General features: G+C 39.4%; 1 pseudogene; it reads right to left on the bottom strand.

Annotated features, from left to right (window-relative positions):
- Nucleotides 1-15,874: 15,874 nt before the first annotated feature.
- On the bottom strand, nt 15,875-20,997 carry LOC149640146 (uncharacterized; annotated as a pseudogene).
- Between the last annotated feature and the right edge of the window lie 698 nt (nt 20,998-21,695).

Genomic DNA, 21,695 nt, shown 5'->3' on the forward strand with positions numbered 1-21,695 from the left:
ATTCTATGACCAATTTAATATGTACGGTAGAGAATTAGTTCTAAACATTACTGACGACCCCGTAGATAGTATAAGTACTATTACGGATCACGTATTAAGCGAATATCGACCCACTGATTATGTCCAAATAACATTGAGAAGTCTAGGTATAAATTGCAGGCCAGAATTAGAGTTGTCATTTAAAAGACTAGACCAAGTAGATCCCTCTATTCTCTTTGACCAACTAGCCGATCTACTTTATGACGATGAAATTGAACATTTTTTTCAAGGCCCCGTAAAAATTATTTTCCATATAGTTAGAATTCCCGAAGGATACGGTCGATCTAATCGTCGTCAACTTAAACCCTTCAATATTTTCTCTAAAGATAGGCGTGGAATACGTCGGATTACAAGTACCGATAATCTGTGCCTAGCTCGAGGTCTCTGTGTAGCTATTTCTCATCGTGACTACATGAACAACAAAAACAACGAAGAGTTAAAAGCTCATTACAAGAGCATATCCAGAATAGGTCCCCACAACAAAATGCAAAAAACAGCGGCTTTAGAGCTATGTCGTAAGGCAGGAGTCGCTTTATCTGAATGTGGTAGCCCCGACTCGTTCCAGAAATTTAAAGTTTATTTACCGGCTTACTCCATCTTTGTCTATAAATTCGAAAATAGGGTACCTGTTTTAATATTGGGCGAAAATGACCCTACAGACACCAGACCACGCCTCTTTCTACTTAACGAAAATAATCACTACAATGTAATTACCAATTTAAAGCCTCTTTTTAGTCACGAGTACTTTTGCGAGAAGTGTCTTACCCCATACTGGCGAATTCAATCACACAAATGCAATGACTTTTGCTTTAAATGTATGCTTCCCGCTATTTGTCATGGCCGTGAAAAAACATGTGGCTCATGTTTGCGAAAATTCTGGGGTGATGATTGTTATAACAGTCACTTGGTTCCAACTGGTAACAAAAAACCTCTTTGTGAGAGGCTCTACCTTTGTAAAAATTGTTTTAAAACAATAGATTTCGCAAACCGTAAGACTAACCATATTTGCGGAGAAATTTTTTGTCAAGTATGTGGAAAACATCAACCCAGCGATCACTTATGCTACATTCAAGTGATAAAGGACAAAAACACCAGCGTTATCCCCTCGAAAAAACCTCGTCGTAATATACCGGAACTAATGTATGTTTTCTTTGACGTGGAATGCATACAGACGAAAATATGTCAGGAAAAATTGGGTGCTTACGAACATCAAGCCATCTTATGCGTCAGTATCTCTGTTTGCGAAGATTGCGTTGACGAAAAATCCCTAGATTTTAATTGTATCAAATGCAACCAATTTGGACCCCGAAAACAACGTTTCTCAGGAGGCAAACCTATAGCTTTATTCCTGGATTATTTAGTCAGCCTATTCGACGTAAAGAAGGTTATTGTATTATCGCATTTTGGGAGCAATTACGACAATCAAATATTAATTAGGGAAATTATCGATCGGGACGAGAAATTTGTCCCCGAAACTCTGAAAATTAACGGTACGCGCATTTTAGAAATGAAACTCTCTAATCTATTATTCCTCGATTCGTACAATTTTATCCCCGTAGCTTTATCTAAGTTCCCTGCCACTTTTGGGTTACCTAATGCCGCCAAGGGGTACTTTCCCCATTTTCTTTTCAACGTAGTTGATCACGAGTTCGATATAGACCGACAGGAGGAGACAAACTACGTGTTAGAAAATACTTTACCCCCCACAGAGGCTTACGGTTGCCAGTACTTTACAAGGAAAAACTTGGACACCTTTATGAAATGGCACAACTCCGAAGTCAGTAAAGAGAAAGGGTTCAACTTCTTAAATGAGTTGTATTATTATTGCGAAAACGATACTCTACTTCTCTTTCTAGGATGTTTAACCTTTCGGTCCCTTCTACTTAAAGTCACTAGCGTAGATCCTTTTAATTGCGGCTCAGTTACCCTCCCTGGCGTTTGTTCTTACGTTTTCAGGAAAAATTATCTTAAATCGAATACCATTAGTATCATTCCCGCAAACTATTACAGACTTGGTGAGAATCAGTCTTTAGGCGCCATTGAATGGCTTGAATGGACATCTCATGAGAGAAATATCCACATTCAATCCTCTTTTAGGGGTAAGGAAGTTAAAATCCAAACCCTAAAGGTAGACGGTTATTGTTCAATCAACAAAGAAGTGTTCGAATATATGGGATGCTATTATCATGGATGCAAAATACATTTTCCCATCAATAGAAACAAAATGTTACATGGTGACCCTACTGAAACGTTAAACACCAGGTACACGAAAACCGAGAAGAAAATTAGCAAACTAGAGGCCCTGGGATGTACAGTCAATGTCAAATGGGAATGTGAGTGGCAACAAGACAAAACAAATAACCCCGACATTAATGAATTTTTAAAACGGAACGACATTCGTGTTAAAACATCCAAAAGATTAAACCCCCGAGACGCTTTCTTCGGGGGACGCTGCTGTGCTAACAAGCTCTACCATAAAACAACAGGTACAGAGAAAATGCACTACGTGGATTTCACTAGCCTGTACCCTTTCGTCAACAAAACGGGAAAAATTCCTATTGGTCATCCCAAAATTATTTTGGATAATTTCCCCGACATCTTCTCTTTTGATGGACTTCTCAAATGTGACGTACTTCCGGCCCAAAATCTAGTACACCCTGTTTTGCCAGCTCGAATAAATGGGAAGTTAACATTCCCCCTATGTTACACTTGTTGTAAGACACAATTTCAGGGGGACTGCACCCACACACCTGATCAAAGAGAACTACGAGGCACGTGGGTAACCGATGAGTTGAGGTACGCCGTAGAACGAGGGTACAAAATCACGCAGATGTATGAAGCCTGGTCATATCAAATAACACAATACGATCCCAATACTAAACAAGGCGGGCTTTTTAAAGACTATGTAAACGCCTTTCTGGAGTATAAAACTCTGGCTAGCGGCTTCCCTGCCGAATGTGTCACTCAGGAAGACAAAGAAAACTATGTCAAAAATTACAAAGAAGTTGAAGGGATCGACTTAGACATCAATAAAATTGAAAAGAATGAAGGGTTGAGATGCCTAAGTAAGCTCATGTTGAATTCTTTTTGGGGGAAGTTCGGACAAAACACCAGACACGTGTCAACAGATATAATAAAAGACGCCAAGACTCTATATGAGTTACTGCTTAACCCAGACAAAGAGGTGAAAACGCTATTGACACTAAATGACAATACCATCTTAGTCAAATCAGAAGATATTGCAGAAAACGAGATAGCTCACAAGCATACAAATGTAGTTATAGCGTGCTATACAACAACTATAGCACGCCTTCACCTTTTAAAACATCTCGAAATGGTGGGAGACCTATGTTTTTATATGGATACGGACAGCCTGATCTACCTCTCACCAGATGGCGCTCCTATACTCCCCACAGGAGATTATCTTGGTGAGTTAAAGAATGAGTTAGAGCCATACGGGAAAGACGCTTACATTTGTGAGTTTGGAAGCGCGGGGGCAAAAAATTATTCTATGAACATATACGATCCTGCAACAGAAAAAATCACCAACATAATTAAAGTTAAAGGTTTCTATTTAAATTCGTCAACAGAAAACCATGTCAATTTTGATATTATGAAAAAGTTGTTAGGCGTAAACAACAACGGCAAACCAGAAATGAACTCTGTACAAGTACCGATTGGCCCCCAAATTCGACGATTACCTAATCATACTTTAATTACAATTGATCAAACTAAAACATATCAGGTAGTTGTCGACAAAGTCAGAGTTTTCCCCGATTACACCACGACCCCTTACGGGTATCTTAAGTAAATTTAAATTTGTAAAGTTGTATATAATTGTATAGTTTTTAAGCATTTAATTAACTGGGGCGGTTTGTCTGCAGACTTTTTTTTTATTAATACCAAATAAATCTTCATTAATCTATTTAATATCATTGTTATTGCGAAATAAATGTTCTTAACTTTATATTATAGTCTTTATTCCTACAAAACCATCATTTGTTATAAGCCTATACAATCAATCAATCAAATCTTGACAGGTAAAGAGAGAGAGACCGGGAAAAACCGACTCCTCCCCCTTGAGTGGCCGCCATCTTGAATTACTCCATACTGGCTGCATATTCTCTAAGGCATTGCGCTTAGATAACGGGTTGGAATTTGTAACACCGAGTTCAAGATTTATTGCGATCAAATGGGCATGACGCATGAGAAGACAAATTGTTTTTCGCCGCCAATGAATGGAGTTTCCGAAGGCCTTAACCGAACTCTAATGGATATGGTCCGAGCATGCATGGAATAGGCAAAGTTACCAAATTACCGATGGAGAGAACTTGTACATACAGCAGCTTACCTGAAAAATGGACAAAGATATTCCTTTCTGGGTGAGAGGGTACCCCTAGAACTGGGGACTAGACGAAAACCCGGCGTTTCTCATCTCAGAAGAATAGGCTGTTTAACGTTTGGAAATATACCGAAAGGAAAAAGAAGTATGTTTCTGTGTAGAGCTGAATGTGGTCTCTTGGTTGGGTGCGCACTCGAAACGAAGGGTTAAGGCGTCTGGATACCATCAAAGCATGTTTCCTTCGATGAGTCGAAACTTGGGGTGGATAATCTGAGAGGAGTAAATCTGAGTGGAGAAGAGAAATATCTGGATTGGTTGATGTTCAATTGGCATGAAATTGATGAAGAGAAAACGCATGAACAAGAATTAGAAGATGGACAGAATGAAGCACAAGGTCGTACAACTCAACAAAACTTAGAGGATGGACACAAGGAATATCAAGAACAAACAGTAAATAAGGGTGGGTGGATGATTGAGGGAAGTGGTTTTTCGAGTTGGTGGAGCGTCCAAAATGAAAAGTTGACATATACTACATACGTTATGTTCAATAAAGGGAGTCAAGAATTACCTGAGAAGAAATAAACTAAACAATGACATTAAACAGTTTTTTCTCTCTGAAAAACCAAACCACAAATTACATACCAGACACCCTACCACAAGTCTTACAAGATCAAGGACCACAGGGGTCTGATGAGGAAGAATTTGACGACGCAGAAGATATTTTTCCCCTAGCAAATTGCGCAGGCAGAAATTCTAATACCAACGAATTTCGACGATGTTTTAAAATCCCCGCAAAGGAAAAAGTGCCATTCTGTCATGCAGGAGGAAATGGATAACCTAGCGGAGAGAGTTGGAAAGCCGGTAATTAAGAAACTTATTGGCTGCAGATGGATTTTTACTCTAAAGCGCGATAATAATGATGAGATTAGTCGCTACAAGGCAAGGCTGGTAACACAAGGCTACAATCAAGTTGAAGGAGTCGACTACGACGAGACGTTTTCCCCCGTAATCAATTTTTCACTAATTTGGTTTTTCACCGCACTATTTATCGCCACGCTTGGACGGGTAAACGCTCACATATACGTTAAAAATGCATATCTTTATGGCGCACTCGATAATGACGTTTTCATGAAAGAAGCACCTGGATAGGTGGGGTGGCGTAGCGGTTAGCGCTTTCGCCTCGCAGCAAGATGATCCCAGGTTCGATCCCAGACTGTGGCACCGGATGAAAATCTGGGAACAAGTCTTTCAGCGTAGTGTTTGCAAGTTCTCTCCGCGCTTGTTAAAAGGAATTTTCCTCCGCGGTTTAACCCGGTTTCTCCTTTCCTTCAAAACTTGCAGAGGTTAACGGTAATAGTTAGTATAGGGCGCTGTAGGTTAGTTGTGGCATAGGGGCTAGCCCTCACCCCTCTATGCATTGTGTTTGGGTTGGAATAATTGAAAAGTTCACTCAAAAATGGCAGCTGTTTAAGTATTAAGTTAAGATTGAGTGGGGTGGCGTAGCGGTTAGCGCTTTCGCCTCGCAGCAAGAGGATCCCGGGTTCGATCCCGGACTGTGGCACCGGGTGAAAATCTGGGAACAAATCCTTCTGCGTAGAGTTTGCAAGTTATCTCCCCGCTTGTTAAAAGGAGTTTTCCTCCGCGGTCTAACCCGGTTTCTCCTTTCCATCAAAACTTGCAGAGATTAACGGTAATAGTTAGTATAGGGCGCTGTAGGTTAGCTGTGGCATAGGGGCTAGCCACCACCCCTCTATGCATTGTAAAGTTACCCACCTGTAAACAAGCCACAGGCTTAGTGTGGATATCCCTTCATAGACAAAAGCTTAGATTATTATTATTATTATCTTTGCGGGCGTAACATATAACTTCGTCCATGCGTCCCGCTCAATATATGCGTGGCGTAAACCTTTTACTTGAGAAAGCTCAAGTTTTTTCTTTCTTTCATCTTCTCATGCTTCAACGTCTTGTATTTGTTTCCAGCCGAAGTCAATGTTGCCCTTTTCAATTGATCTTGTGCCACCTTCTTTTGAACGACTCAGCCCATTTATGAGATTTTTTAACTGGTGGCTGGGACAGATGATCCAATAGATCCATCGATCCGGCAATAATGGGTTTCGAAATCTTGGTTCAACATCAAAGTTTAAAGTTCCATCTTCTCTAGATGTGTAAGAGTACTGGCCAGTTACACCATGGCTGGATTTGATCATGGTCAAAATGGAGCTAGCGCCATCGCAAATAATAGCTGATATAAAAAATCCAACAGATTGAAAAGCAAATACGCTTTTCTGTGTCAGAACTGTTAACTCCTCGTGAGTGAAGGGTACGTGGCTTGGAAAATAAGGACCGATTACGTCAAATATTTGTCCAACGCATCTCCAAGTGAATTGAAGAACGTACTGGAAAGCTAAGCACTCATGTTTCCAGACGTAGTTTTATAAAAGTTATGTAGCGACGGTATCTCCTCCTTATCCAAAGCTAATCCAATAAATTCGTTGGTATTTGCATTCTACATAATTTTACCGATTACCTTGACCTCGTCTAATACTAGGAAACCTTCTTGAGGCGGTCTTTCGGTTTCTATATTAGTATCGAACTAGATCTTAAACTTTTCGCTCTCTCTTAACTGATATTCAATATCTATAGACCCGCGTCACATTTCATCTTCTGAACTTTCTTTTGAATAGTGTGTACACTTGGCAAATAAAAAATTTCAGTGCTCTGTATGATGCTGGCGATCTTGAGTACAATGTGAGCGCCAAATGATAAGTTAGAGGGCTTCAAGTATTCCCCTTCCTAGTTTCTGAATGTTTCTCTTGGTCTTTTAAAAATGCGGATAATTTGTTGTCTTCACTATCGGTCTTCCAAGACATCTTGAACGCTTTTGATAGAGAGGGTTCCGTTCCTTGACTTCGGAAATGGCTTTAATAAAATCATCTTTGTGATTCAAATTAATTTCATTAAGCATTTGAGGTAATTCATAACTTTGTTCAGTATTAAGAGTTAGGGCGTTTTCCTTGACTTCTTTTTCCATTTGTACAATTCTTTTACTTAGCCGATATGTATGATTGCGTAAATTCTTAATTCGTATGTTTCTACTTTTTGGTGTTAAATCTTGGATAGGGAATTTGGAACTGATGTGTCTTCTTTTTAGTTTAGTTCTTGGTGTTATATCCACAGCTTTCCTTCTATGTCTAAGGAACATACCTCCTTCCCGGGGAAAAACCGCAACGTCAGCTTTGTTCATTTTTCATTTTTTACATTTATTTTTGTATAATGTTAAATTGTCCCGAAGTGGCGCCTTAAGCGCTAAAAAACGTTTTCGCGGGAATAAAACCCCCGCCTCCATCTGTAACGCGGTCAGTTGGTAGTTCATTTGTATTCGCGCTCCTGTCTGGTCGCGTTTTGTTTTGTCAATAAAGAAAAGTAATATTACAATTACAACTGCATTTTTCTTATACAAAGGATTACCTGGTGAATATTACAGGAACCTGGTAACTTCTTAGTTTTTCTAGTTGTAATTTAAATTCTTTGTGAGCCGTGAAATTAGGCCCCTTTTCTACATTTAAATTTTACGGTTACATAAAGTGGCGAGCTTGCCAGGATCCGTTCAGACTGACATTACCATTTGTGTTCTTAAACGCGTACTTGTGAACATAACTTGTGCCTATGCTTGAACTCATTAACTGTCGCGTCATGAATCCCGCCGATCCGCAAGCTTTGTTCGCGGCGCTCAACGCGCAGTTACCGGGATCCCATACTCCCCCGAGGAGGAACACTCCTCCTCCGAGCCTTGCTATACTAGTCCTACCCATGGACAAGGACAAGCGGCAGGAGGAATCCCACCTCCGCCGCCGCCACCGCAAGGTGCAGCGTCCAATGTTTTGATTCAAACCATTCAAACACTTGCGACTACGTTAGCGTGCATAGGAACTAGACCAGCCGCAAAAAATAGGCCAAAACCACCCCCTCACTTAATATTTAGTGGTGTTGAAGGTGAAAGCGCGCCGGAATTGCTTCGGACTTTGACGGAATTTGCTGAATATCACAGCATGACTGGAAATGACATAATCGCGCTTCTCCCCCAAATATTAAGGGGCCGTGCATTAATTTGGTTTAGAGACATGAATAGGCCTAATCAAACACTAACGTGGCGTACTGTAAAATGCGCGTTTAGAGACTATTTCTTTCCGGTACGAGCGGAGGAATCCCTCCGCCTTGAAATAGCGCAGTTTAAACAACCCGCCGATGCATCTTTTGACGCGTATATCGCCAGTATTACCGCGATGAATCAAAACCTATGCGTTCCGTACACTGACTCTGAACTCGTTGGTATTTGCAAGAAAAATATCCTCCCCGAGATACGCATCCATGTCTTTAACGACAACATAAGGACAATGCGCAGTTTTATAGAAAAGGGCCGCGTAACAGAAGAAATTTTACGAGCGACCCCTTCTAGCTCATTGTATCCTACTGAAAGGGCAAAGTCTGCCTCGCGTGAATCCAGTGGGAGAAGAAATTCTAAACTGCCGGGGGTTGGCACGAAATCAAAGGTTGCGAAACCAAACGCAAGCAATGCCAATAGATCAAAGACTCCTACGCCGGTGAAGCCAGCGCAAAACGATTTAAGTCAAATCGAATGCTATAAGTGCGGACTCTTACGGCATTATGCCACAACCTGTCCGGACAAACAAGACGTCGCGCAAAGACAGGCTTCGGAAAACGCGAAAGCGAGAAGACCAAAAGGGGATCGTCATCCCGCCGCGCGAAGAAAGTAAAGCCCCTTATGGAAATTGGCTCTATGGATGTGCGTCGCTGTGAGGTTGATACTCCCGTGGTCATACAAGACGTGTATTCGCATAGGACTTTCGCGACTAGACTAAATTCAGGCGCTGATGCATGTTTTATCAGCTTATATCAGTGGCGTAATTTAGTCAGAACTTTAAAACCAGACTTAGTACTTCCGGAAGACGAAGGACTCAATGCATAGTGTTAGGCGATGGACGTTAAACCTTTACAAAGGGACGCGCGCGAATAGACTTCCGCTTAGGACAGTTGAAACTAAAGCAAGAGTTTAACGTAGTTCCCTCACTGCCAAACGATTTTATTTTGGGGAAAAATTTCCTGTACAAACATCGTGCCATTTTGAACTTTGGTAAAAAAACTTGTCAGATTGATGGAAGAACGTTTCCATTCGTGCTTAATCTCCCTGGGTTGAAGACTCCAACACCTCAGATTATAGAGGATGTCGAACAAGCTGTCGCGTCACTGAGTTCTAAACAGAAGCAAGACTTAAAAACTTTATTATTACGATTTCCGAAACTATTTTCGGAAAAAGCGGGACGTACGAACTTAGTCTTTCACGAGATACACACTACCACCAATGTTCCCGTTAGTCAACGCGCGTATCGTGATAGCGACGAGAAAAAACGGATAATGGAAGATCATCTTCACGAAATGATCCGCGACGGATTCGTGAATCCATCCGTTAGTCCGACTCCTTACGCGTCGCCTGTGGTACTTGTCCACCAGAAATGCGGAAAGATACGTTTCTGCGTTGATTATCGCGCTTTAAATAAATGTTGGTGAAAGATCCGTATCCGCTTCCGCGAATAGAAGAACTATTAGGAAAAATGGGTGCCCCAAAGTTCATCACAGCACTGTACTTAAAGAGCGGCTATTGGCAGATAGATCTCCATCCGCAGGCAATAGCAAAGACTGCTTTTATCACGCACGCGTGGAAGTACGAGTTTGAAGTACTTCCGTTCGGTCTATGGAATGCGCCGTCGTCGTTTCAACGACTCATTGACGAAGTCTTCAGGGATGGACATCACTTTTCCATCTCTGTCTATCTGGATGACATCGTCATTCCATCCAGTACTTGGGCAGACCATTTACAAGCCTTGAAATATGTCTTTCACCGACTGTCTGAAGCGGGACTTACGCTTCAGACGAAGAAATGTCGCTTTGCGCAAATCGAAGCGACCGTGTTAGGGCATATTGTCAATGATCGAGGGATCCATATTGATCCTTCCAAGACTAAGGCGATAGTAGACTTTCCCGTCCCAAAGAACGTGAAAGAAATCCAAAGATTTCTGGGCATGGCGGGATGCCACTCACGATTCATCCCGCAGTATTCCAAAATCGTTACCCCGTTAAACCATCTCAAGAAGAAGGACGTTCCGTTCCAGTGGAAGAAAGAACAGCAGGAAGCGTTCCAGGCCATCAAGGATGCGATCTGCATGGCGCATCCTTTATCGGCTTATAACCCTAAGTTGCCGTGTATCCTGATCACGGATGCTAGCGACGCTGGACTTAGAGCTTTCCTGTCGCAAATTCAAGATGACGTCGAAGAAAATATTGCCTATGCCAGTAAACAGCTGACCGACGTCCAGCGAAGATATACCACCACGGAAAAGTAATGTCTTGCCATCTATTGGGGAGTTGGAAAGTTCCGGCCCTACTTGGAGAACATACCGTTCACTGTGATCACCGATCACAAAGCTCTCCAGTGGTTATTGACCTTAAAAGAACCTAATTCTCGACTTGTTCGTTGGGCAATGTACCTGAAGACGTATGACTTAAAGATCATACACAAGAAGGGAGCTGAGAACAAGGTTGCAGGCGCATTTTCAAAAGCACCGGTCTCGCTATTAGCCATGTCTTTGGAAGACATGACTTCACCGTCCTCGTCAGAAGATTCCAATCCAGCGGAATCCTCTTCAATGACGTCGACTTCGTCCTCAATTAGTAGCGGGTTAGCTCCTCCCGCCAATCACGCATTGTACCACTCTTTCACGCTGGAAGAAGTGCGAAAGGCCCAACAAGATTAACTAGCCACCCATGACATCATAGTCCAGTTATCAGGAGAGAATCCTCAAAGACATCGGTACTACGAACTAAAGAACGATGTCTTATACAGAAAGGCCTATGGCAGACAGCCAGCGAAAATCTATTTGCCACAGCGGTTCCGGCGGGATGCCATACGCTTGTTCCATGACCACCCTCTATCTGGACATCGAGTTCGAGATCGTACCTGCGACAAAGTACGAGCCAGATACTGGTGGCCATCGTTCCGGCAGGACGTTACTGAGTACGTCCGCGGATGTCCTTTTTGTCAAATGCACAAGACCCGCAATAGAAAACGTCCAGGTCTCATGCAGCCTACGGCCATTACTGAGTTATTTGATTTTCTGGGAGTGGACTTAATGGGACCTCTACCGAGAAGCCGTCACCACGACAAATACCTCCTGGTATTTACGGACTATGCTACCAAATTTGTCGAACTGTACCCGATGAAGAACATCACAGCCAGAACGTGTGCGAAAAAAACTAGTCTCCATGATAGTTCGCTACGGATGTCCGAAAGCCATCGTAAGCGACAACGGGACACAATTCGTTTCTCAACTTTGGAAGGACATTCTCAAGATGTTCAAAGTCAAACCACGATACATCACTCCGTATCATCCACAGAGTAACATCGTGGAGCGCAAAAACAGAATTCTGGGCGAAATTATTTCGATGTTCGTTGGTCGAGATCACCGAAGATGGGACGAGAACTTACCATATATTCAGTTCGCCATCAATTCGACTACACATACAACAACAGGAACAACTTCTTTCTACCTTAACATGGGTAGGGAACCGAGATTTCCCTGGGACTTGGACGTGGGTATGCCAGTAGCGGACTTTGTTGAAAGATCCGCATCGCTCTCAGCTTTAGCGAAGCAACTTGCTTTGTCTAAAGAACTTGCCAAGAAAGCGCAAGCACACCAGAAACGCTACTACGATCAAAGGCGGGAAGGGATTGAATTTCCCGTTGGTGTACTTGTCTGGAAAGAGACGCATCCCTTGTCTCAAGCGGCACGTAACGTCGCCGCTAAATTATGTCCCAAATGGGATGGTCCCTACAAAATCGCAAAGAAGATAGACCGATTGCGATATCAATTAGAAGATTCAGAAACTGGAGAAGGAAAAGGAAGAGAAAATATCGCCCATTTTAAGCTGTATTGGTCAAACAAAGATGTCTGCCAACCGGACGGAAGCCAGCCATCCTCAACTTCAAATAGTTCATCTTCAAGTTCTACCTCGTCACAGTCCGTACCTATACTTCAGGACGCTGGAGTCAGTACTGGTGACGAACGTCGTGAGACTCGATGAGAAAGAAGACAACGACTGTTGAGAGACCAAGAAGCGCAAACCGAGTCGTCTGGAGAAGAAACCAGGAGCAATCAAACCTCATCTTCATCCACTGATGGATCCTCTTATTCCCCCTCGGAAGAAGTACCAGATCTACCTGAGGAATCTGAGCCCGACGCATTCGCCCTATTCTCAGATCCTCCAGCGGTTTTCCGAGTGAATCGGATACCGCCAGTCCTTTCTCCTCCTTCCTCTCTTGATAGGAGCTCGAGGGAGAAGTCTCTCCCTTTACCCTCTCCTCTATCTCACCCTGACGATTCCAGTTCTTCCTCTGCATCTGAGGAAGACGATACGGAATTGTCCAACCCTGTTCCCATAAATCCTATGAGATTTGTCAATCCTTTTCGTAAAGGATGGAAACGTGAGATAGTACTGAGGAAGCATCCAAAGCCTGGAGGTCCTGAACTGGACATAAATTATCACCCTCCAGCGAAATTTCCTCATAAGACTCTTCGGTCTCGCGCAGACGTAGAACAATATTTGCACGCGCACACAATCACAGATGTGACTTCTCGTGATTTTAACTTTTCGTGTCAAGCAATCTCGCGAGAACCATGGGAGACTGTACGGGACGCTCATTGACAAGAATCTATGCAAGGAGATTCAGCATCGGTAACGCCATTTCCCGTGGAACCCTCGGTGAGGCCCAAGACTACTTCACCGCATATGGTCCCTGATGTAAGGTACACTGCGAGGCGTACAAAGCCCGCCGAAGACACAGGACAAAGAAAGATGGCGCTCAATCTGCGCTACCTAACACACACGGGTTCAAACTTGCCTTGCAGCAGACGACTTTTCTTTGGGGGGAGGATGTAACCGTTCACAGCCAGCACCTCCTTCCCGTGAGAAAAACCTCGTCGTCTGCTTTACTCATTTTGTATTTTTTATACTAAATTTTGTATAATGCCAAATTGTTCCGAAGTGGCGCCTTAAGCTGTCAAACTTATTTAAAAACGTTTTCGCGGGAATAAAACCCCCCGCCTCCGTCTGTAACGTTGTCAGTTGGCAGTTCTTTTGTAATCGCGCTACAGTTCGGACGTGTTTTGTTTTGGTTGTCAGAATAAATTCAAGTTATTATTTGTAAATCACACTGCGTCTTTCTTCTACAATGGATTACCTGGTAAATATTGCTAGTCATGGACAATAAGTCCTTTAAACGGGAACCTGGGAACTTCTTTGTTTTTCTAGTTTTAATTTAAAATCTTTGTGAGCCGTGAAATTTGGCCCCCTTGCCTACATTTAAATTTTACGGTTACAAATGACTGTCAAGAAATGGAAGAAACCATCAATACAATTAGCAATTGGGGTAAAAACATTTAAATGCGACCAAACGAATTAAACACCTACATAACAACATTTTCAAGGAAAAGCAATATAATCAAGTATCAATATAAAATTGATGACGGTTTTATAGAGAGAACCACGATAACAATAGATTTCGATTGTCTTTTCGACGAAAAAATGTACTTCAGTCAACATGTAGAAGCAACAGTATCAAGTAGCTTAAAACGTTTATATTGTATTCTTAGAATATCCAGATATCTCAAAAGTGCCAGGGTTTTCATGCAATTGTATCTCACTGTAGTTCGGCCAAAAATAGAATATTGCACTTTAATATGGGATAGAAGTTCAAATAGTGTCATTATGAAAATGGAGCGGGTACAGCGGAAATTTATACAATTATTGAATCGATATTTTCTTAAAAACGATACATCATAATAATAATAATCTAGGCTTTGTCTATGAAGGGATTTCCAAACTAAGCCTGTCGCTTGTTTACAGGTGGGTCCCTTTACAATTCATAGAGCGGTGGTGGCTTGCCCCTATGCCACAGCTAACCTACAGCGCCCTATACTAACTATTACCGTTAACCTCTGCAAGTTTTGATGGAAAGGAGAAACCGGGTTAGACCGCGGAGGAAAACTCCTTTTAACAAGCAGGGAGAGAACTTGCAAACTCTACGCAGAAGGATTTGTACCCAGATTTTTACCCGTTGCCACAGTCCGGGATCCTCTTGCTGCGAGGCAAAAGCGCTAACCGCTACGCCACCCCACCTATTACTTAAACATGTTACAGAAAAGTATAATATTCTTTGTATAGAATATAGGTTAAAATACACAGAATATTATTTTTATATTATATCTTCAGTAACAAAATTAATTGTATAGAATGCACTTCTCCCTTAAACTTGAAAGTAAATAATAAACAGACAAGGTATAATGACCTTTTCCATGTTCCTAACAAACCTAGACTCCACACAATTAAAAGATCCCAGCAAACTGCCAATAAATATTGTCAGGAGCTAGATCTTTTTGTTATAAAACCAAAAAATTTAAGACTTATTTAAAATCCATTTTAATCAAGAGTCAATAGGAATAAGTTTGAGAATTGTTTATGTAATTACTTTTAATTATTTACAAAAGAATTGACAGATGCATAGTATATTTTCTATTGCACTTATATTTTATAGGTTTTTAAGTTATTCCTGTATACATGATTTCTATTTCTTTATTTTTGTGTAATTAATATATAACATCAATCTAAATCTAATGTAATACTCTGTATATATGTAAAAAAGTGCGGTAGCATGCTGTTATATAGAGTTAATAAACATTTAATTGAATTAAAGACAAATCGAACAAAAGTGGGAATGGAAAGCAGTCCTGCGATTTTTGTCGGGGATATAGACGAAGTGCTTTGCACTGAACACTCAATAAATCCAGTACATCTTCTATACTCAACGAAATGATCTTCAGGAAATAATAACAATGGATAAAAGTAAGCGGTTTAAATTATAATAAATTAAAAATTTGTAGATGTTTCAATCAATCGTGATGATTCAATGTCATCCGATTCTCCCATCAGTGTTTCCCGTGCATCCGATTCTCCAATATATGTTTCTCATGCATCAAACTCCCCAATTGATGTTTCTCATGACTGTACGACATCAATCTCAAATGAGTCTTCTTTTTCATCTCTAAATAAGACTGAAATGGACGATACTAAAGATTGCACTGTAATTCAAAGGTCAAAAAAGAAGAAAGTTATGAGAACAACACCAGCTCCAGACTGGTTCGTGCAGTTGAACGAAAATAATCGCAAGGCAGAAGAAAAGGCACAGCAACAAACCAAAGAATTCCAAGATCAACTATTAAAGATGCCAAAAACTCTACTCTAGAAAAAATAGCTGACAGTTTTTTAAAAGTGTGAATTTTAATTATTGAAAGTTTCATTCCTAATCAATGTGTCTTTGTTATATAAAACATTTCACGGGAGTCTTTGTCCGATTCTTAATCTCTACGCAATAGCATCTCTTTTATTTTTGGCCATATTTAAACCTTGTTGTGGTTCAGCTTCTTCAAAAATATCAGCTGTTGGATCCACTTGGTCGATAAATTTATCAACATCTTCTCCACCACCAAGAATTAATAAAAAATTATTCAAGACACAGCAGCACATTATCACTTCCGATAAGTAACATATCAGGAACTTTCAGTCGTCTGAATCTTCCTTTCAAGTGGCCAAAATTCCTTTCTATTATTTGCCATGCAATACTCTGCAGTGTATTGTATATTGTTCGGCGCTCTGTTAAATGTCCATTATTTATAAATAATACCATCGTAAACACATCCAGAGGGTACGCAGAATCCCCTAATACATGGCCATCAAATGTGGTTTTCCTTTTTTGCAAAAGGTCATTGTATATCATACTGTTCTTCCAAACTCGGGCACCATGTACTGAACCTGGCCAACCGATACAGAGGTCAATAAACATGAGTTTTTCATTACACACTCCTAATGGATTAAAGGTTTTTCATTACACACTCCTAATGTATTAAAACTAAAAGTGTTTCATTACACACTCCTAATGGATTAAAAGTGTTTCATTACACACTCCTAGTGGATTAAGTGTTTTATTACACACTCCTAACGGATTAAAAGTGTTTTATTACACACTCCTAATGGATTAAAAGTGTTTCATTACACACTCCTAGTGGATTAAGTGTTTTATTACACACTCCTAACGGATTAAAAGTGTTTTATTACACACTCCTAACGGATTAAAAGTGTTTTATTACACACTCCGAATGGATTAAAAGTGTATTATTACACACTCCTAATGGATTAAAAGTGTTTTATTACACACTCCGAATGGATAGAAAGTGTTTAATTACACACTCCTAATGGATTAAAGGTTTTTCATTACACACTCCTAATGTATTAAAAGTGTTTCATTACACACTCCTAATTGATTAAAAGTGTTAGTATTTCATTTCTGTTATTATGGAAATACTACCTTGCAATAAAACTGACGTTCTCTTTTTTCGGTTATAATAAGAGTTTTTCCCTTCAATTGGTTACTTGATGTCGATATGACATTCGCCAACTGCTCCGACAGTCCCAGGAAATCCATAATGATTTTGAAAATATAGCATGCTTTTCCTCATACACCATTGATTAGGCCAAACTACAAATTCTTTACACTTTGAACTAAAAATCTTAATGATTTCTATGAAAGTGTAGTGTGCGTTCCCTTTCAACAGATCAAAGCGAACTCCAACGCTTCTAAAAGATTCTGGAGTGGTCAAAGGCCACAGGCAAACCAAAACACGTTTCTCGACAGGTATAATAACGCAGGTCTTTAAGGCCGAAAGAACAGTGCCACACAACATAATCAATTCCTAAACATTTGATTTAATTAGCAGTTACAAATCTTTAATTTGGAGACAAGAGCCTCATCAGCATGTCGGGTCATTCTGAAATGTAATTTAAAATCTCTTTCCGTACGAGGACGTCTGTAAATACTTGGGGACGCTTCGAAAGACCAGCCAGGATTGGCGTATAAAATAAAAAGGCTTTCCTGAATGGCATCTTTGATAATATTAATAAAAACTGTCATTGTAGACAAAGACGGGAAAGTGTAAAAGATAAGTGTAAAAAATGAATTGCCAGAAGTAACAGATATTAAAATTTTTACTTTTGAAGACATGATCATAAAACATCGATTATTTTAAAAAATTCTTATCTTAGTTTTTTTCACCAAGTTTTCATTAAACTCAATATATTTTTCTACATTATTTACACAAGAATTTTGCTCTATATAATAGTTCCAGAAAAAAATGGTATCTTCAAGTTTTTTGATACTAGGTTTTAGTTCAAATACTCCAATTTTTATATTTTATAATTGGAAATATTGCCAAGCAGAAAATTACAAAGGCCGTTTGACTGTGATGTAGTTATTAATGTTCAAAAGATATTTTGGGACCTATACATCACGTTAATTTTGATACTTTTAAAACTTTCAAAATAACGACTACGATTTTCACACAGTTTTTTTTCAACCATTTTCTGACTATTTTATTCTCCTTATAGGACCGAATACTCAAAACTCATTGTAAATTTTTGGTATAAAAAAATGTACACGCGTACTGGTTTTGAAATGATGCACATGTTTCGTGACAAAATATTTTGACTAATTTTTGTGAAAAAAACTAAGATAAGAATTTTTTTAAATAATCGATGTTTTATGATCATGTCTTCAAAAGTAAAAATTTTAATATCTGTAACTTCTGGCAATTCATTTTTTACACTTATCTTTTACACTTTCCCGTCTTTGTCTACAATGACAGTTTTTATTAATATCTGTTACTTCAGTCTTAATATTAATTCAAATTCAGAAACCTTAGGAGAGTAAAAGTATTAGGGCATTGTGCATACATTAGTAAACGCGTTTGAACTAGCCAACCATCTATTATAAAACTGTCATTCCTGACTGCTTGACTTGACAATGAACGTCCGATCAAACTCAAATTGCTTTCCCGTCATTTTCACATGCAAATACAGAGGAAGCTGTACATAGTTATACCATAAAAAGATTCCGTACACCTGAGCACCAACACATGTCATATACTTATCAAGTTCAATTACCAGTCATCTGTAATCTAGCTTTATTACCAGTCGTCGGTAATCTAGCTTAATTACCAGTCGTCGGTAATCTAGCTTAATTTCCAGTCGTCGGTAATCTAGCTTAATTACCAGTCGTCGGTAATCTAGCTTAATTTCCAGTCGTCGGTAATCTAGCTTAATTACCAGTCGTCGGTAATCTAGCTTAATTACCAGTCGTCGGTAATCTAGCTTAATTACCAGTCGTCGGTAATCTAGCTTAATTACCAGTCGTCGGTAATCTAGCTTAATTACCAGTCGTCGGTAATCTAGCCTAATTACCTGCCATCGGTAATCTAGCTTAATTACCAGTCGTCGGTAATCTAGCTTAATTACCTGCCGTCGGTAATCTAGCTTAATTACCTGCCATCGGTAATCTAGCTTAATTACCTGCCATCGGTAATCTAGCTTAATTACCTGCCATCGGTAATCTAGCTTAATTACCTGCCATCGATAATCTAGCTTAATTACCTGCCATCGGTAATCTAGCTTAATTACCTGCCGTCGGTAATCTAGCTTAATTACCTGCCATCGGTAATCTAGCTTAATTACCAGTCGTCGCTGATCTAGCTTAATTACCAGTCGTCGCTGATCTAGCTTAATTACCAGTCGTTGGTAATCTAGCTTAATTACCAGTCGTCGGTAATCTAGCTTAATTATCAGTCGTCGGTAATCTAGCTTAATTACCAGTCGTCGGTAATCTAGCTTAATTACCTGCCATCGGTAATCTAGCTTAATTACCAGTCGTCGGTAATCTAGCTTAATTACCTGCCGTCGGTAATCTAGCTTAATTACCTGCCATCGGTAATCTAGCTTAATTACCTGCCGTCGGTAATCTAGCTTAATTACCTGCCATCGGTAATCTAGCTTAATTACCTGCCATCGGTAATCTAGCTTAATTACCAGTCGTCGGTAATCTAGCTTAATTACCTGCCGTCGGTAATCTAGCTTAATTACCTGCCATCGGTAATCTAGCTTAATTACCAGTCATCAGTAATCTAGCTTAATTACCAGTCGTAGGTAATCTAGCTTAATTACCAGTCGTAGGTAATCTAGCTTAATTACCAGTCGTCGGTAATCTAGCTTAATTACCAGTCGTCGGTAATCTAGCTTAATTACCAGTCGTCGGTAATCTAGCTTAATTTCCAGTCGTCGGTAATCTAGCTTAATTTCCAGTCGTCGGTAATCTAGCTTAATTTCCAGTCGTCGGTAATCTAGCTTAATTTCCAGTCGTCGGTAATCTTGCTTAATTTCCAGTCGTAGGTAATCTAGCTTAATTACCAGTCGTAGGTTATCTTGTTAACTTAATATACATGTGAGGGGTCCTTTTCCAACTTAACTTGTTAGCTAACACAAGCTTAGGTTCTCTTGTTTTTTTACCACTACGAAAATTGGACCAAATAGCCTTAACCGTGCTAACATCATAAACTGACTATTATCCATGCTTAAATAACGCAGATTGGGGTAATTTTGAAAATTTAAATTAAACATACTTAAACTTAAAATTAATCAATGAAAGCTGGAAAGCACAAATACTAAATATGAGGCTTTCGTTTAAAACCGTTTTCAAATCAAACAAACGTATAGTTATATCATGACGGCTACAACAAGATGGTTATCTGTAAAATATTTTCCCATGTTATTTCTATGGGAAAATTTCGAGGTTTTCGTCAAAATCTATGATTATTTTTATGGAAATGAAAACCACCCTTAGCAACTTTATTTTTTATAAAATAAACTATTAAATGGATCTCTTTGAAATTTTAACCACATATTTAGGGCCCGAATTGTAGTTCTGTGGAATTTTTTCAAAGCAGTTAATACGATACAAAAAAAGTTATAACCAATCAAAAAACCATCCTTATACATTAAAGTCGGTATGAAGTCTTATCTAAGAGAGCTACCGCTCTCATAGAATTATTGAAGTCTTCGTTGGCACGTGGAGTTGGTGGAACGAGATTATTCATAATGCATTTTAATTTTTTGTACCGAGTATTTTCATCTGATTGAAAAATAAAGCATTATTCTATTTATCAAATGCGAAATAATCAAGTAATATAATGAAGTAACTCATCGTTCAATTAGCGTGTGTAACAATTTATTTAATTCTAAATACCTTTGGGTGTTCTTGAGGAATTTATGCTTAAAATATCGGTTGGTATTATATCTGAAGAGAATTTGGGTTCTCCTTCCGGCGAATGGTTTAGCTTAGAACAGATGGAGGGAGTGCTGGTGCTGGTACTGGCGCCAACATTTATATCAGATTCTTTAAAAATATCAGAAGTGAGAATATATTTAAATATATATGTGAAATAAGTATAATAATTGAATATACCTTTATGTAGACTGCTCAATTTGTTTACTCTGTCCGAAATGTGTTTTGTGGTCTATACGCGATAATGCTTCACCGCGGTCGATTCGGAATGCGCCATCGCTCCAAACAACATCTCCCTCTCCAAATCTTCTTTATTGGTCATGGCAGTTTAGATGGCTTATCGGGATTGCGTTGCTGTGGTTTTCGGTAGATTGGCTTGTTCTTCAAATCTATAATATAATAATTAGTTTTTAGTATGCTTAAAATAAAGAAAGAGATACATTAACAATATAAAAGGTCTTCCAAATATTTTTTATTGTTAAAATCGAATATCTTAAATCAAAAATAGTAATGTTTTTATCGTTTCCTTGTTATTTCGTGAGCAGCATTGATCGGGTTGCCGTTGGTGTTAATAAAATAATTTGTACAATTCTGACTGAATGGCATTTGTTCTCTACACTTGACATATCTGTAAGTTAAATTGTATTATAATCTCAACAAAGAAGCGCTATAGTCGTTAAAATATAAATTTTATTAACAAAAAATATCTTACCCGTCCAAAAACGGTTTCATAACCTTGTCTATCGGTATCGCCAGGGTTCCTAATGTTGTGGTGCACGTTTGTGCTTCTGTGCCATAACTATGAAAATATTTTCCGCTTCGTCCCACTCTCCTTTTTTGAATTCGTTGATGGGTAAATTCTCCGGAATGCCCGCTCTTTGAGCGTTTGATAGTGCTGAGTAAGGTACTAGATATCTATCTTAAACATAACTAAATAATATTAGTTATACAGTGTTTTTGAAATTTATCTCTAATATTTAAATGTTAATTTAAATTACCTTGTCAATTGTATAAAAAACG

This window comes from Phalangium opilio, unplaced genomic scaffold, assembly GCF_054372755.1.
Source record: "Phalangium opilio isolate 3A_F unplaced genomic scaffold, DU_Popi_V2 ptg000093l_1, whole genome shotgun sequence".
NCBI lineage: Eukaryota > Metazoa > Arthropoda > Arachnida > Opiliones > Phalangiidae > Phalangium > Phalangium opilio.